At 43.7% G+C, this 19,141-nt stretch overlaps 3 non-coding genes across 3 annotated transcripts; all 3 read right to left on the reverse strand.

Moving 5' to 3' along the window:
• Nucleotides 1-3,680: 3,680 nt before the first annotated feature.
• LOC142718414 (U2 spliceosomal RNA) lies at nt 3,681-3,864 on the reverse strand. Its single transcript, XR_012872532.1, has one exon. It is a non-coding gene; the product is annotated as a U2 spliceosomal RNA (small nuclear RNA).
• Nucleotides 3,865-10,006: 6,142 nt separating this feature from the next.
• On the reverse strand, nt 10,007-10,194 carry LOC142718415 (U2 spliceosomal RNA). The gene has a single exon (XR_012872533.1). It is a non-coding gene; the product is annotated as a U2 spliceosomal RNA (small nuclear RNA).
• Nucleotides 10,195-16,771: 6,577 nt separating this feature from the next.
• LOC142718404 (U2 spliceosomal RNA) lies at nt 16,772-16,955 on the reverse strand. The gene has a single exon (XR_012872524.1). It is a non-coding gene; the product is annotated as a U2 spliceosomal RNA (small nuclear RNA).
• Between the last annotated feature and the right edge of the window lie 2,186 nt (nt 16,956-19,141).

Raw genomic sequence — 19,141 nt, forward strand, 5'->3', positions numbered from 1 at the left:
ACATTGGGATTAAGATCACATTTAAAAGGCAGTACTTGATAAGAGCAGAATATAAAATCGATCCTGGAGCTACAGTTCACATTGCTCCAGGTGACGCCGGCCTCTGCAGATAAATTGCTGTTACATTTCTTAAAAACATCAGTAAGTTTAAAATCAGTAACTATATCTTTTAATAATGAGGAGGTTTTGTCATAATTCCTGCTTACTGAGTTAGAGAACCGGCGTTCCCCCTTTAAAATACAATTAAAATCACCCGCTAAAACAAGTGGCTCTGAATCGTTTAAAAAAAGGGGTAAAATCTCTAGCATTCTAGCTCTTTCATTCTTGTCCGAGGACCCATAAAAATTTAAAAACTGCCATCTAATACCGTCTATAAAAGCTTTGACCAATAAAATTCTACCTTGTAAAATTTCATTAAAACTGTCAATTAAAACGTTCCCTTTAAATAAAATGGCGACACCTGCGGCTCTGGAATCGTTAGACCCGGACCACACTGAAGGTCCGAGTCTCCAGTCTTCCTTATATTTGTTGTAGTTCGTGCGATGTGGGATACAGCATTCCTGTAGGAAAAAAACGGTGGCGGAAAAAATAGAAAGATAATCAAACAGGGCAGCTCTTCTCGTCTTGGAATGCACGCTCCTAACATTTAAGGAAATGCCACCTAACTCTGCCATGAGGAAAAGGGAAAAGAGACAGTCTTATGTAATCTTACCCGAGGAGGCCTCAGCAGTCCTCGGCGTTACCAGAGACCTCACTCGAACTCTCATCGCCCTCCGACTTCAAACCAACTGTATAAGTTGAGGAGATTGGAGAGGAACTCATGTCAGACAGCTGACCCCCCGCCATACCTGAGGCACTGATCGAAAATGGGTCCCATATGGACTCCACGGGCAAGGTTTCTGGAGCATCTCGTATGGCAGCCTTCTCCCCTACGATAGGGGCAGGAAACGCACTCGCGGCCGTTTCCGGGACTTCTGTCACCTCAGAGGTAGCTATGCTTGTCTCCCCCAACTGGCGAGAAGGGGGGAGACCTTCAGCTGGTGCTTCCGGGGGCGCGTCAACTGGTTTCCCTGCTTTCGCTCTAGCAGGTACTCCCATCGGCACCCCCGCTGCCACCTCTGAGTACGCCCTACGCCTCTTAGACCTAGCTGCCGCTCCACCCGGGTCCTCTGCCTCAGGTACGGGCTGACCCAGCACCTCCTGCGGCCCAGGCGGATCAGCTTCATCCGAACTACCCATCTCCTCCGTTTCCTGAGGGGGCTTTTTCGTCCGCTGATCACTGGCTCTTCTCTTAAACCGCCTTTGCTCTTTTGGGTCACCTGTTTGGGGGGGTCTGCTGGAGGTGTCCATGTCATTTGCCTCTTCACCTCCTGGTTCCTCTCCTTGTGCGGGGGCGATCTGGCCTGCTGGCTGCTCTGGACGCCTCGGCCGGACCTCGGGTTGTTCCGATCTGTGGGGACAAGTAGCATATAGATGACTAACTCGGCTGCAAAAACGACACCTTTTCCCCAGAGGGCAAGTTTTGGCCTCGTGCTCAGAGCTGCCACAATTCCTACAGGTGCTTTCGCAGAACTCTTTGGTGTGACCGTACTTTTGACATTTTCTACAGAATGGAGGCATTCCTGTATAAAAAAGATCTCCTGCCATATCACCTAATTTAAAGCGTGCTGGCGGCAACATTATCCCCCCTGCTGTATTGGCATCTCTATAACAAGTTACTAAAAATCTCCACTTTGACGTCCAAACTCCAACTTCGTTCATTATTTTGCCAATACATTTTACACTTTTGAAATAGGGGGATAAAAAGGACATCACATCTTTTAAATCAGCAAACGGGCAGTACATTTTTATCACAATCATCTTAGTGATGTCCAACACATGTTCGTAAAATTCAATACCGTCCAGTCTCGGATCGTTTTTTACCATGTATGCCGCCAGCAGATCTTGGAACACTCCATTCTGTACAAAAGTTATGTCATATGTTCTTCTCCTTGGATAGTCTTGTACCGCCAATATCTCCCGCTTCTGAATGTTGAAAATGCCAACAAGCACGGTCTCCACCAAGAACTTCAGGCCGCAGGTTGTCGCCTTCTCTTCTGATACAATGACACGGATTGTATTCTTTATCCGGGCATACGCCGGTATCTCACCAGGACTTTCGTCCATGGTGAGGGGTTTTCACGGAAAGTTACGCCACCCGTTGGTGACGCAACGTCTACGCAGCTTTCCCCTTTTCGGCCGAAGCCTACACGGGGGATATGTGGATCACAACTCGTTGCTCAGGACTAAGCCTCTCTCCCAAATGGCAGCACGGGGGTGAAGTCCAGGCGAACCTGGACGATCCCCCGAGGCCGAGAGAGAGGGTACCTGAGCACCTCCCAACTAAGACCAGGCAGCACTGACTACAAGTAACCAGCACTACACTTGATCTCAGCCAGAAGGCCGAGAAGCGATAACCCGAACGGGCCGCGCGTTGCCCGAGCCTGCCCGATACTGCTGTTCAGCCCTTGCAGCGATTCAGCCTACTTCTAGGCAATTCCATGGGGCCCTGCAGGCTCACACACTCACAGCTACACGGGAGGTGAATAAAGGCCGGAGAGGAAGCCAGACAGGATTTGCTTCTTTTGCTTGCACCACAATGCAGTGCTGAAAGAGGAGGAATCTACATAAAAACGCCTTCCTGGCAACGCCCAAATGCCCTGCTGCCATGCAGATAAACACTGGCAGCGGCAGCAAGTGCATGCCCACAGCCACCCCTTGTTCCTTCACACCTTGTATCAGCTGTAATCCAGTCCAGTCCAGTGCTGCCTGCTGAGCAGCACTGACCAACACTGCCTGGGCCCAGGCTTTTATCTCTGAGGCCCCATTATGATGTCAGAAAGCTGGCTCTGGCTCCTCAGGGCTCCACTATGACACGTGCAAAGTTCCGTCTGAACTTTATATAAGACGGTGCGGCTCAGTCAGTCACTCAGTGTTGCCTGAGAGGGCAACACTGCAACAGCCGGCCGCCAGGCTGTCTTTTTTTGCACAGCTAGTTGCCTCCAGGAGGCCACAAGAGGGAGACAAGGGACTGCAAAATGGAAAATAAGCATCCACCAACTTTACAGACAACTTCTCCTTGCTCCTACAACCTCCATCCTTGCACAGTTTGTTATTCTTCTAGGTAAAATAGTAACAAATCCAAATTGCTGCTCTCTTTGTAGGCAAGCAAGGCTTTGTTGCAACTGCAATTCTTACTCCTTCTTGAAATGTAGGGATGACAGTACATTCCATCACATCCATCTAGTGTACACAGGTAGGTCCATTGTGGCGGGCGGCTTTAATGGCTGTTTGCTGTTCCCCTACTCCACTCCACTATTTGACTGTGGTGCTGCATCAATCAGTGGCTGGCTCAGGTGCAGCTCTTTAACTTACCTAAAAGGGAGGGCGGAGAGAAGACAAGGAAGGTGAATGAGCTGATCCAATGTGAAATGCCGGAAACACAGACACACAGACGACACAAAACAAGAGGTGGCAATGTATTCATTAATTGCATTTAATCAATTAGCTCATTATCACTCATGCATTGTCCAACAGGTGTTGAAATAATGGGATTAAAAGGGGAGATCCCTTCAGAAAGACAGAAACAATGGCAAACACAAAAAACACTTTTGGAATCTGATTTTAGTCAACACATAAGGAAAGGGTGCACCGGTCCTGGAAATACTGCAATACCAGGTCAATGCGTGGAGTGGACAGAGCAAGCTCTATTTCCATCTCCCTGTTCTAAAAATCCATTTAATATATGGTCCCCAGATAGGGGACGTATCAGATATTAAACTGATAAGAACAGATTTTTTTTTTTTTTTTTTTTTTAAAACCTTCAGGTTTGGATTAATTTTGTTTAAAAGCACTCGTTCATATCCTGTCGATACTTACTATCAGTATCCTAGACATTCTGAACGGTTCTATCCAATCATCATCAGGCTTTTTCATTTAGATTTTTTTAAATTTTCATATAACAAAAAGCAAATACAGAAATCATATCAAAAAAATTCCACCCCTCCACTACACTCTCACCATATACCTCCACTTCAAAACCTTCCAAATCCCTTCTGCATCCACCTCCCCCAACCTTTCCTTATCTACCAAATACACTGTATACATCCTATCCAATACCATTCTCAAACATCCTTCCACCGTTACATCTTTCTTTCTAAACACATACAGGTTCCTAACATCCCACAAAACCTCTTTTATAATTGCTAACATGACAAATAATACCCTTTGATTTTTCTGACTTACACTCGCAAGCCCAAACAAAACTATTTCCATACATAACCTATTAATCCCAACCAACTCCTTAAGTAACGGACCCATACCCCTCCAAACTCCCTGTGCCACCCCACAATTCCAAAACAGATGCACTATACTTTCACTCCCACCACAATTCTCTCTTGGACACAAATCACTCCTCACAACTCCACGATTTTTCTGAAACTCTCTAACTGACAACCCACCATGCAAACTCTGCCATACAATCTCTCTCTGTCTATTTGTAATACCATCTGTCCTCAACCCCTTCCACACCTTACCAACACACTGACCTCTCACCATATTTATATTACATTGGACTTCCATATCTTTTATACACTTAAACACACTCTTCTTATCTTTCAAACATTCTTTCTTCACCGCTGTCAATCCAAATTTCCTCATAAAATTCTCAATAAACTCATACCATTTAGGACTCACAAACGCATACGGCTTCCTTAAATCTCTTTTTATCCATCCTATTTTCCCTAACACCTTCCCACCCAGAAATCTCACCATGCATGCAAATTTCCAATCACCTCCCAGCATCCTCTTCACTGCAAACATCACATTCACCCCTAAATACACTTCAATATTAGGAAAATTCATACCCCCATTCACCCAGTCCTTCAGCACAGTCTCTCTTTTCACTCTCTCCATTGTCGTTCCCCAAAAAAACACAAACACAATTCTATTCAATTTCCTTACAACCATATACCCTGGAGGAAACACCACAGCAAGATACAGAAAAATGGGCAAAATCACACTTTTTATCACCATTATCTTTCCTTCAAACGTCAACTCTCTCAAACTCCAAAATCTCAACTTCCTACTCACTCTTTTCTCCACATCTACCCAACTCTCACTTCCATCCAATTTTTCATCCATTTTAACCCCCAAAATTTGAATCGCTCCGTCCACTCTTTTCACACCCAAGTCCTCATTCATACCTGAACTTCCAAACCTCTTATACTCACTTTTCTTCCAATTTACCCTAAAAGCTGACGCACCACAAAACAAAGACACCAATAATTTTGCCCTCCTCAAAACTGCAAAAGAATCACACAGCACACACACATCGTCCATATACGCCAACACTTTCAGCTCTTTCCCACCACTCCCTGGAATCTGCACTCCTCTCATACACTTATCCTTCCTAATCATCTCTAATAATGGTTCTAAAGCACACACAAAGACTATAGGGGACAAAGGGCATCCCTGTCTTACACCCGAACACACCTTCACTTCTTCACTCACCCATCCGTTTATCAAAACCTTACTGCCCACACCCTTATACAACATCCTCACCATATTCACAAACTCTCCAGGAAACCCCATCCTCACCAACACTTTAAACAGAAAATCATGCGACAACCTATCAAATGCTTTTTCAAAATCAATAGACAACACACTAACCTCTTGCTTTCTCTCCCTTGCATCCCACAACACATCTCTCAACAAACAAAGATTCTCCCCAATCCTTCTCCCAGGAATTCCACACACTTGATCCTCCCCAATCACCTGATCGATCACATCTCTCATTCTATTGGCAATCATTTTAGCAAAAATCTTATAATCCACATTCAACAAAGTTATAGGTCTCCAATTCCTTACATCCTTCTCATCCCCTTTCTTATAAATCAGCACAACCACTCCACTCTTCATACTCTCCGCCAATCTACACTTTTCCCGCATAAAAACATATATCTCAATCATATCTAGCTTAATCACATCCCACATTCTCTTATAAAACTCCACTGGCAACCCATCCTCTCCCGGTGTTCTATTCACTGACATGCTTTCAATAACTGATTTAACCTCTTCCTCCCCAACTCCTCTCATCAGCCTATCATACTCCATTCTCTCCACCTGCTTCTCAATCACAGCCACCACCTCAGACTCCAAATCTCTATCACACTCCTTTACTGCATACAATTCTCTGTAAAACTCTTCAACCACTCCTAACACCACTTTCCCTTTTACCACATTCCCATCCTTATCATACACACATACCAAATCCTCTTTCTTCCCAATCACTTTTTTAAAAAAATATCTCGAACATTTCTCATTCTTTTCTAACTTATCCAATCTTGCTTGATACATAATTTCCTTACCCTTCTTCACCATCCATTCTTTCATATTCTTCTTAACTTCCTCAATCTTCTCATCCACCGCCCAACCATTCTTCTTCAAACTTCTCAAAAACCCCAATCTTTTATACAAGCACTCATACTTTCTCCTTCTACCAGCCGCTCTTCTATAACCAGCTTTCTTAAAATATACTTTTGTTTTTTCCTTCACCCAATCCCACCACTCCAACACATCTACAAACTCTTTCTTCCTTCTACACCAACTCCCATACAAATTAACATATTTCCCATACACCTCCTCATCTTCTAACAAATTAACATTTAATTTCCATAAACCCCTCCCACTTATACATTCCACATCCAAAACCAGTTCACACATCACACACTCATGATCTGAATATATTACCCTCATTTGCATATAATTTTTACCCATCACACCTTTCGACACAAAACACATATCTAGTCTCGAACTATAAATACCCCTGTCTGAAAAATATGTATCTTGGGGGTCTACCCCACATAATTTTATCACATCCTTCAACTGGAAATCAAACAAAATATTTTTAACCACATTACCAGACACATCCACATTTTTTCCATCAATCTCACAATTAAAGTCCCCTATCCACACAACCGGATCCTTCCCAGGCAAAAACATTTTCACTTTTTCAAACAATTCCACTCTTTCATTCTTATTAACTGGAGCATATATATTAATTATACGAACATTCACTCTATTAAATCTCACCACCACCATCACACACCTTCCCTCCTCAATAACAGTATGACTGCAAATTTCTATTTTTTTGTTTTTGAATAAAATCCCCACACCATCATTTCTATTTTTGTTTGACACTGACCATATTGCAGGCCCGTGCACCCACTCCTCCTGCCCCACCACAAAATCCAATCCACACTCTTGAACACAAATGACATCAACATTTTGATTTGCTAATATATCTAGTATAAGAGCTCTTCTGGCTCTACTCCTAAACACACGCACATTGGATGACAAAAACTTCAAAGACATAATCTAAAACAACCCAAAGGAAGAAAATTTAGCAACGCCATTATTTTAAGATTTTCCTCTGGAGTACTTTGGAAGAACCTTCTCCGCCAGAGCCTGTATCCATATGGGCCTCAAATAAAGATTCGAATGGGTTCTCCAACGAAATCGCCTCTTCTTCCACCTTCTCAAAACGTGGCTTTTTTGCCGTTTTCCTGGGGGGACGAAAACATTCTGCACCTGCGACAGTCACTTCCCCCCCAGGAGGTTCATCTTCCTCAGAGAGAGACCAGTCTATTCTTGCTGACTCATCCATCAGAATGCTCATGGGAGATTCCACAGCTGGGCTAATCAACCCCTCCCCCATCTCCACCTGCTGCTGGTCTTGCACAGCTTCATTTTATCTTTTTTCAGCCTCCTCAGACATCCTCAAGATTCTTGCTCCTTCCTCCCTCTTCCTATCAAGATCCATTTGGTTCCTTTGCTTTCTAGCTTCCTCCTGCTTCTTTCTTTCTTCCCTCCTCTTGACAACCTCAGGACAGTCTCTGTACATATGCCCAGTCAATCCACATAAATCACAGGCTCTAGGCTGTGGACACGCCCCAGCCTCATGTCCAGGATTTTTACAGTTCCTGCACAGTTTAACCCCTGGGCAATCCTCCTTTAAATGGCCAAATTTAAAGCAGTTCCTGCAAAAGGATGGCTGTCCTTGATAATACAGGTAGCCTCTGTTTCCAGCCACAGAAAAATTGGCAGGTGGGTGTCTCACTCCCCCAATACAGCTTTCATCAGGTCTTAATTTCACCCAGAATTTATATGTTCCATTAAAGATGTTAAGGATACTTTTCTGCCTTACCCCTCCTTTCACACTTAAACAGTACTGTCCAAGGAAGTTCTTTAGGATATTAACATCCGTGAAAGGGTTAAATACATGGATAAAGACAGTTTTTTCCTCTAGTTCAAACAGTGGAACAAATGTGACATTCCTCAGTACCAGGTTAGATGCATTGGTCTTCAGACATTCATAGAAGAGCAGGCAGGTCCCATCCACATAAAAGGAAATGTCATAGATACCTTGTTTCTTTGATTCCTGAATACAAAACACATCATCTTCAAGGGAAATACCCGCCATCTTTTCCACAATTTCGTGTCCAACATATGAGATGCTGTTCTTCATGCTGTCTGAGATCTCCACCTTCAGCCGGACTGTCTTCTGGATACCTGAGGAAAATTCCATACCTGCCATCTTTCAGCCTATCGGTCCAGGACCATAGGAGGATCGCCACTCAAAAGGTCTCCTGCTACCACAGGAACACTCGCACCCCCGACCCAGACCAGAGCAATAAACCCTGATCTGAGCCAAAAGGCCGAGAAGCGATAACCCGAACGGGCCGCGCGTTGCCCGGGCCTGCCCGATACTGCTGTTCAGCCCTTGCAGTGATTCAGCCTACTTCTAGGCAATTCCATGGGGCCCTGCAGGCTCACACACTCACAGCTACACGGGAGGTGAATAAAGGCCGGAGAGGAAGCCAGACAGGATTTGCTTCTTTTGCTTGCACCACAATGCAGTGCTGAAAGAGGAGGAATCTACATAAAAACGCCTTCCTGGCAACGCCCAAATGCCCTGCTGCCATGCAGATAAACACTGGCAGCGGCAGCAAGTGCATGCCCACAGCCACCCCTTGTTCCTTCACACCTTGTATCAGCTGTAATCCAGTCCAGTCCAGTGCTGCCTGCTGAGCAGCACTGACCAACACTGCCTGGGCCCAGGCTTTTATCTCTGAGGCCCCATTATGATGTCAGAAAGCTGGCTCTGGCTCCTCAGGGCTCCACTATGACACGTGCAAAGTTCCGTCTGAACTTTATATAAGACGGTGCGGCTCAGTCAGTCACTCAGTGTTGCCTGAGAGGGCAACACTGCAACAGCCGGCCGCCAGGCTGTCTTTTTTTGCACAGCTAGTTGCCTCCAGGAGGCCACAAGAGGGAGACAAGGGACTGCAAAATGGAAAATAAGCATCCACCAACTTTACAGACAACTTCTCCTTGCTCCTACAACCTCCATCCTTGCACAGTTTGTTATTCTTCTAGGTAACATAGTAACAAATCCAAATTGCTGCTCTCTTTGTAGGCAAGCAAGGCTTTGTTGCAACTGCAATTCTTACTCCTTCTTGAAATGTAGGGATGACAGTACATTCCATCACATCCATCTAGTGTACACAGGTAGGTCCATTGTGGCGGGCGGGCGGGCGGGCGGCTTTAATGGCTGTTTGCTGTTCCCCTACTCCACTCCACTATTTGACTGTGGTGCTGCATCAATCAGTGGCTGGCTCAGGTGCAGCTCTTTAACTTACCTAAAAGGGAGGGCGGAGAGAAGACAAGGAAGGTGAATGAGCTGTTCCAATGTGAAATGCCGGAAACACAGACACACAGACGACACAAAACAAGAGGTGGCAATGTATTCATTAATTGCATTTAATCAATTAGCTCATTATCACTCATGCATTGTCCAACAGGTGTTGAAATAATGGGATTAAAAGGGCAGATCCCTTCAGAAAGACAGAAACAATGGCAAACACAAAAAACACTTTTGGAATCTGATTTTAGTCAACACATAAGGAAAGGGTGCACAGGTCCTGGAAATACTGCAATACCAGGTCAATGCGTGGAGTGGACAGAGCAAGCTCTATTTCCATCTCCCTGTTCTAAAAATCCATTTAATATATGGTCCCCAGATAGGGGACGTATCAGATATTAAACTGATAAGAACAGATTTTTTTTTTAAGTTGGCTACCCCTTTTCAGGGGTGTCAATGATTTATTTCATGATAAAAAATACAGTTTACAATAAAACCAACTTTTGTACAAATGAATAACAATAAAATCAATATTTCATTGCATTACATTACATAAAAGGGACATGGTGGCAAATCTTTATATGTTGGAGTTCCATTCTTTCACAAACCATTTATTAAGAAGGGTGGCATTTCTTTTTTTGTCTAATAAATAATAAATGTACATTTCGCTAAAACAAAGACCTAAAACATCATCAGTAGATAAAACATCGTGCTTAAAAATCAGGATGTTCCTGGCCTTCCATAGAGCTTCTTTGGCGCAATTCATCGTCTTCCACGCTATTATCTTTTGGCTCGCGGTTGGGCATCCAAATAGTCCATATAAAATATCTTCATAATTCAAGTCTTTCAGGTCTGCCATCTTTGCCAAAAGAGGGAATATTTTTTTCCAAAATTCCTTCGCAAAATCACACGTCCAAAAAATGTGTCGAATCGTTTCCTCGGCCTGGCAGCCTTCCCTCGGGCAGACGGCAGACCTCGCGAGCCTCCTTCTGTATTGGAATGCCCGGCATGGAAGACATTGATGAATGCAGCTCCAGGCCAGGTCCATCTGTGTATTAAAAAGATAAAACACATTAATAATTTTGAAGATAAAAGCACTTCGTTCCTCATTAAAATTCTCAATCCTGCTGACCGTCTCACTTTCTCTTAGGTCTTTAATTAATTTTTTACTATTTTTCAGCTCATTTACATTTTTTCCCTTCAGGTTGAATAAGGTCACTATCTTTTCTAAAATCACATAGTTTATTGAGAGTTTAAAAGCGTAAGGTGAGGATAAAACAATGTTGAACCACCCAAACCTTCGCATTAAAAACCCTGTATTAAAACGTAAAAAATAGGACCAATAATGTTCTTTAAAAAGGGAATTAAAACAGAAACTGAAGAACTTGATTAAAAGAAACCTGTTAAAATTCGGAAAATCTTTGCCACCCTTCGGTTTGGATTTCATCACAATCTCTCTTTTAAGTTTCTCCATTCTGGAACTCCAAAAGAAGGTAAAACATGCTTTAGTAATTTTTTGCAATAAAACCGTGGGGGGAGGGAAAACCATACTGAGATATAAAAGCAGGGGTAAAATGACCATTTTAATAATTAAAACTTTTCCCTCCATGGTAAGTTTTCTCATGTTCCACATACATATTTTTTGATTTACCTTCTGCGCCACCATGTCCCAACTGATAAAACCATTATCGCACTCACTGAAGGAGACACCTAAAATCGTAATATTATCTGACACAGGGACGGGTATGTCTCTAAAAGCCATGCTTCCTATATTTAAAATATTACTTTTGTCGAAGTTCACCTTAAAACCGGAAGCACAGCAATAAAACTCAATTTGTCTGAGGGTTCTCTGAAGCGACAGGGTGTCCCTGCAAAAAACCGCTACATCGTCCATGTACCCCACTGCTTTAGCCTCTACGCCGCCACCCCCGGGCAGGGGGACTCCACGTATTAACTTATCGCGGCGAATTGTACACAGTAGAGGCTCTAATGCGCAAATAAAAAGCAGTGGGGACAAGGGACACCCCTGCTTCACCCCTGAGTTTAAAATCACGTCCTGTGTCTTAAAACCATTCACTAAAATTTTGCTTGTGCAATCTTTATAAAAGGCTTTAAGTGATAATAAAAATCCTTCAGGTATACCCATACGCTCTAAAACCTTAAAAAGATAAAAATGAGAGACACGGTCGAACGCCTTCTCGAAGTCTATAGATAAAATGGCTAATTTACCTCTTCTAGACCTCGTGTCCTCAATCACATCTTTTACCAGGTTAAGATTATCCCAGATGCTGCGGCCTGGCACCCCACACACCTGGTTAGAGTGTACAATGTGGGGTATTATGGCTTTTAATCTATTTGCGCACACTTTTGCCATTATTTTATAGTCGCTATTCAGAAGGGTTATTGGTCTCCAGTTCTTCAAAACTGCGATGTCACCTTTCTTATGTAGCAGGGAGACCTCACCCTTCCGCCAGGACTTAGGCAGCATCTTGGAATTAAAAACTTCATAAAAAAGGCTAAAAAGATCCTCTTTTAAAATGTCATAAAATTTGACATAAAACTCACTGGGTATACCGTCCGGTCCGGGAACTTTTCCGGCTTTAAAACTCTTTACCGTTTCTAAAACCTCCTGCTCCGTCAGCTCCTGTAATAAAAAATTCTGGGAGACAGGGTCTAAAACAGTAGTAATCTCCTTCAGTGAGTCACGCATAAAATTATGATCCACAGTTTTAACACTAAAAAGGTCAGCATAAAACTCATGAACTTTACTTAAAATACCCTGTACATCTGACACACCTTCAATATTTTTAATAATAGCCTTTTTATTGTTAATTTTTTTTAAAAAGTACCTGGAGCAGGTCTCATTCTCCTCCACATGCTGAATTTTGGAACGAAAAATGATTTCTTTGCCTTTCTGCTCCAGGCACTGAGCTATTTCTTTTTTTAAATTAGTGATGTCAGTTTTAACGTCAATTTCATTATCTCTCATCTTGTACAGGGTCTGCAGACGGGTGCTGAGAATTTTAAAAAAAGCATGTTTTTCTCTGGCTTTCGCCACGCTCTTTTTAATAAAAAATTCCTTTATTCTTTTTTTCATTTTCTCCCACCATGCACTGATGGGAGTACGCATGTCTCTCCCCCGCCTGCATTTTTGGTAAAATTCAATAAAATCAGTAAAAACCTGTGGATCATCTAAAAGGGAAACATTTAACTTCCAGGACTTCTTACACACCGGTTTATTAAAATCACGCTTTACATAAAATGATAAAAGCTTGTGATCTGAGAAAACATTAGTTAAAACTTCACAATTAAAAGGCAGTACATTCTCATTACAAAAAATAAAATCTATCCTGGAGCTACAGGTGGCGTTGCTCCAGGTAACGCCGGCTTCCTCTGGGCTGCTCCTATTACATTCTTTGTACAAATCTGTTAATTTAAAATCATTTACAATATCTTTGAGCAGTCCAGAGGTCTTATCGTAATTCCTACTTGTAGTACTGGTAAGCCGGCGTTCCCCCCTCAGGATACAGTTAAAATCACCTGCGAGGATAAAAGGCTCAGTTGTATTAATAAAAAGAGGTAACATTTCTAGCATCTCTGCTCTCTCCTTTTTGTCAGGTGAGCCGTAAAAATTTAAAAACTGCCATTTTACGCCGTCAATAAAAGCTTTAACCAATAAAATACGTCCTGGAAGAATCTCTTGAATAAAATCAATAAAAACGTTTCCCTTAAAAAGAATGGCGACCCCTGCTGATCTGGACTCGTTAGATCCAGACCAGACTGATGGACCATACTTCCAATCCTCTTTGTATTTATGGTACTTCATTGCATGGGGAATGCCGCACTCCTGCAGGAAAAAAACAGAGGCTGCCAGGCCAGATAAAAAACTGAAGAGAGCAACCCTTCTGACTTTGGACTTGGCGCCCCTCACGTTGAGGGAGATCCCCTTTATTTCAGACATCGTGGAGTTTTAATTGTGTTAGTCTTGATTTTAAAAAATAAATAATCGTGTTACTTAAAATCAGACTTGGCCTCCACCAGCAATACCAGAAATCTCGCTTGAACTCATCTCCCCGCCCTCGTCTGACTCTAGCGAGAAAGGGGATGATTCAGGAGAGGAACTACGTTCCGTGAGCGTCGAGCCAACAGCCCTCATCTCGTATACAGGGAGTCCAGATTCACACAGCCTTACCTGGGTCTCTAACGGCTGACCATATAGGTCTGTATCGGGTGGGTCCCCCAAGGGCCCCGCCGCTCCCCCCTGAGGCCGTGCAGGCCGTTCTAGAGGGGGAGGTTGCGCACATGGCGGGGTGTCGGTTGGCTCGGGGGGAACAGTGCCCACCCTCCTCACCAGTAACGACGAGGGGGCGGTCCTAGGAGGAGCCTCACTTTGCTTTACGGACGTATCCATTTGCTCCTCCCCTGTCACCCCCCTACCGGCACGCTCCTGTTTACCCTTTTTACGGGGACCCACTTTCAGCCAACCTTCCTCTTCAGACTCCGTATCTAGAGACCCAGGATTGGGAGCAGGCCCGGCATCCACTGAGCAACCAGCACTCTGGGATGCCTCAGTTATCTCACTGGCCTGCCCCTTCTCAGCCTTACGTTTGGCTTGGCGTTTTTCCTTCGCACTGGACTCCCTTCTCTCCTCTGAGGCTGTTGGCTGTGAGGTACCTGCTTTGGCTCCAACAGACCGTACCCTTGAAGCCCAGGTACCCCGCTGCTCCTTTGCAGCACTGGCTTGTTCCTCTCCCTGAGGGCGGGGCTGGTCCGCTGGTGGAGCACGTGGGGGCGCCCCGGGTTGCTCTTCTTCTCCGCTTCGGTACCTATGAGGACAAGAAAAATACAAGTGACCAGTTTTTTGACAAAAGTTGCATTTTTTTTCTTCTGTGCACTCCCTTATATTGTGCTCTTTGCTTCCACAGTTTCTGCAGGTGACATCGCAGTTAAAACTGGTATGTCCATAGGTACCACAAGCCCTGCAGAAGTTTGGCATCCCTGAGAAGTAGAGGTCGCCATTCACATTTCCAATTTTAAAACGAGCCGGTGGTAATCTCGTTTCTTGGGTGGAGGGGTCCTTAATCAGCGTAACTAAAAACTTCCATTTGGCGGTCCACACTCCACACTCGTTCATCACTTTCCCCAGGAGTTTGACATTTTTGAAGTAGGCAGCTAGAAATGCTGCCACTTCCATATCTCTCACATATGGGGAATACATTTTAATCACCACGAGTTTGGTTATTTCAAATTCATGCTCTACTACCTTGACTCCCGCTGCTACGAGTTCACCTTGTTTCCTCTCAGCTCGGTCCATAGCATCACGGAGTATTCCTTCTCCCATGAAGGTGACATCGTAGATTCCTCGCTTCGGGTAGTCCTGGATAGCCAAGAGCTCGTTCTTGTGGACCGCCAGCAGATCTTCCAAAATGGCGTGGACTAAAAATTTAATACCACGGGGACCGCCTCCACCCTCTGCCACGATAAATCGTGCAGAATTCTTAAGCCGGGCGTACACCGGCACCGCATCGGGTTCGCCTGCCATTAGCGTGGCCAGGTCGAACCGCACAGCTTTCGCTGCGCCCCTTGTCTTACGGAGACCAAGGGGCTGGGGGGGATCGCAACTCGTTGCTCAGGACTAAGCCTCTCTCCCAAATAGCAGCACGGGGGTGAAGTCCAGGCGAACCTGGACGATCCCCCGAGGCCGAGAGAGAGGGTACCTGAGCACCTTCTGACCAAAAACCTCCTGTATAAATACACTTGGTCTTAGCCAAAAGGCCGAGAAGCGATAACCCGAACGGGCCGCGTGTTGCCCGAGCCTGCCCGATACTGCTGTTCAGCCCTTGCAGCGATTCAGCCTACTTCTAGGCAATTCCATGGGGCCCTGCAGGCTCACACACTCACAGCTACACGGGAGGTGAATAAAGGCCGGAGAGGAAGCCAGACAGGATTTGCTTCTTTTGCTTGCACCACAATGCAGTGCTGAAAGAGGAGGAATCTACATAAAAACGCCTTCCTGGCAACGCCCAAATGCCCTGCTGCCATGCAGATAAACACTGGCAGCGGCAGCAAGTGCATGCCCACAGCCACCCCTTGTTCCTTCACACCTTGTATCAGCTGTAATCCAGTCCAGTCCAGTGCTGCCTGCTGAGCAGCACTGACCAACACTGCCTGGGCCCAGGCTTTTATCTCTGAGGCCCCATTATGATGTCAGAAAGCTGGCTCTGGCTCCTCAGGGCTCCACTATGACACGTGCAAAGTTCCGTCTGAACTTTATATAAGACGGTGCGGCTCAGTCAGTCACTCAGTGTTGCCTGAGAGGGCAACACTGCAACAGCCGGCCGCCAGGCTGTCTTTTTTTGCACAGCTAGTTGCCTCCAGGAGGCCACAAGAGGGAGACAAGGGACTGCAAAATGGAAAATAAGCATCCACCAACTTTACAGACAACTTCTCCTTGCTCCTACAACCTCCATCCTTGCACAGTTTGTTATTCTTCTAGGTAACATAGTAACAAATCCAAATTGCTGCTCTCTTTGTAGGCAAGCAAGGCTTTGTTGCAACTGCAATTCTTACTCCTTCTTGAAATGTAGGGACGACAGTACATTCCATCACATCCATCTAGTGTACACAGGTAGGTCCATTGTGGCGGGCGGGCGGGCGGGCGGGCGGCTTTAATGGCTGTTTGCTGTTCCCCTACTCCACTCCACTATTTGACTGTGGTGCTGCATCAATCAGTGGCTGGCTCAGGTGCAGCTCTTTAACTTACCTAAAAGGGAGGGCGGAGAGAAGACAAGGAAGGTGAATGAGCTGTTCCAATGTGAAATGCCGGAAACACAGACACACAGACGACACAAAACAAGAGGTGGCAATGTATTCATTAATTGCATTTAATCAATTAGCTCATTATCACTCATGCATTGTCCAACAGGTGTTGAAATAATGGGATTAAAAGGGGAGATCCCTTCAGAAAGACAGAAACAATGGCAAACACAAAAAACACTTTTGGAATCTGATTTTAGTCAACACATAAGGAAAGGGTGCACCGGTCCTGGAAATACTGCAATACCAGGTCAATGCGTGGAGTGGACAGAGCAAGCTCTATTTCCATCTCCCTGTTCTAAAAATCCATTTAATATATGGTCCCCAGGTAGGGGACGTATCAGATATTAAACTGATAAGAACAGATTTTTTTGTGTTGACTACCCCAACAAAGGAGGTAACCGTTTATTTAAAATTTTGAACAGATTTACAAAAAAATCAATACGTTTTTACAAAAGAAATTTACATAAATTTACAACCATGGTTTAATACAAATAAATACAAATTGTCATATAAAACAATTTATAAAAGGGCACTTGGTGGCATCATATTATGGAACTCCATTCACTTAAAAACCATTTTCTACATAAAACAGGAGAGAGTTTTTTATCTAAAAGAAAATATTTGTACATTTCATTAAGACAAATGGCTAAAACATCTTCCACAGCTAAAACTTCATGCTTAAATAATAAAATGTTTCTGGCCGCCCACAGAGCTGCTTTTACGCAGTTGGTGATCTTCCATGCCATCATTTTTCGAGTCTGTGTTGGGCATTCCAGGCATCCATATAAAACGCCATCACTTGTGTATCTCCGAAGTCCTGTAATCTTCTGTACCAAGGGGAGGATTCTTGTCCATATCAATTGCGCGTAAAAACATTCCCAGAATAGGTGGTAGACTGTCTCGTCATCTCTACATCCTCCCCTTGGACACGCAGCCGAGTTGGTCAGTCCCCTTCGATGCTGGAATGCCCGGCATGGAAGACAATCGTGGGCACAGCTCCAGGCCAGATCTTTCTGTGGGTTAAAAAGATATTTAGCGCTCACCATCTTCCATATTTCTTTGCATTTTTGTTCATTAAAATTACTGATGGGAGCTACTAAAACATTTTCTTTTATCTTTTTTAAAATTCCTTTACTATTTTTTACTTCGTTAATATTTTTGTCTTTTAAGTTAAAAAGGTTTACAATTTTTTCTAAAATCTTATACTGGCCAGAAAGGTTAAAAGCATACGGGGAGCTTAAAACCGTGGAGAACCAACCGTTCCTCCTCATAAAATAACCTGTGTTAAAACGTATAAAATATGACCAGTAATGTTCCTTAAAAACTGCATTAAGACATAAAGTAAAAAATTTTATTAAAAGGAATGCTTTTATATCGGGGAAATCTTTCCCCCCCATTGGTTTGGGTAATATTACCTTCTCTCTCCTGAGCTTTTCCATCCTGGAGTTCCCTAAAAATGTGAAACATGCTTTAATTATTTTTTTCAATAAAATCTCAGGGGGAGGGAAAACCATACTTATATACAATAAAATAGGTAAAATCACCATTTTTGTAATTAAAACCTTTCCCTCCATTGTTAACTGTCTCATGTTCCACATGCAAATTTTCTGATTGACTTTTTGTGCCACCAAGTCCCAACTGGTAAAACCATTATTTGACTCATTGAAGGAGACTCCTAAAATTTGTACAGACTCTGACACAGGGACTGGAATGTCCATTAAAACCATTTTGCCGATATTTAAGATGTTACTTTTATTAAAATTTACTAAAAAACCGGAGGAGCAACAGAATTGGTAAATCTGTTTAAAAGATTTCTGTAATGACAGGGTGTCCCTGCAAAGGACCGCGACATCGTCCATGTACCCCACCACTTTAGCCTCTAGTCCCCCCCCGCCCGGCAGGGGGACTCCTCTTATCTGCTTATCCTTTCTTAACCTGCAGAGTAGAGGCTCGATCGCACAAATAAAAAGTAGTGGGGACAAGGGACACCCCTGCTTCACTCCGGAATTTAAAAGGACATCCTGTGTCTTAAAACCCTTTACTAAAATTTTGCTAGTACAATTTTCATAAAAGGCCTTCAGAGACTGTAAAAAACCTTCCGGTATACCCATCTTTTCTAAAACCTTAAAAAGATAAAAATGTGACACTCTATCGAAGGCTTTCTCGAAATCTATAGATAAAATTGCCATTTTACCTCCTCTCTCTTTCGTGTCACTGATCACATCTTTTAAAAGGTTTAAATTATCCCATATACTCCTCCCGGGTATCCCACAGACCTGATTGGAGTGTATGATCTGGCCTATCACTGCTTTTAATCTGTTCGCACATATCTTTGCCATTATTTTATAGTCACAGTTTAGTAAAGTGATAGGCCTCCAATTTCTAATGTCTGTTTTGTCCCCCTTTTTGTAAAGCAGGGACACCTCGCCTTTCTTCCAGGACCCCGGGAGGGCTTTTGTTCTAAAAACTTGGGTAAAAAGAGGGTGGAGATCCTCTTTTAAAATACCATAAAATATGACATAAAATTCTATGGGTATACCATCAGGACCAGGGACTTTACCTGTTTTAAAACTCTTTGTA

The sequence above is a fragment of the Rhinoderma darwinii genome, unplaced genomic scaffold, assembly GCF_050947455.1.
Source record: "Rhinoderma darwinii isolate aRhiDar2 unplaced genomic scaffold, aRhiDar2.hap1 Scaffold_466, whole genome shotgun sequence".
Classification (NCBI taxonomy): domain Eukaryota; kingdom Metazoa; phylum Chordata; class Amphibia; order Anura; family Rhinodermatidae; genus Rhinoderma; species Rhinoderma darwinii.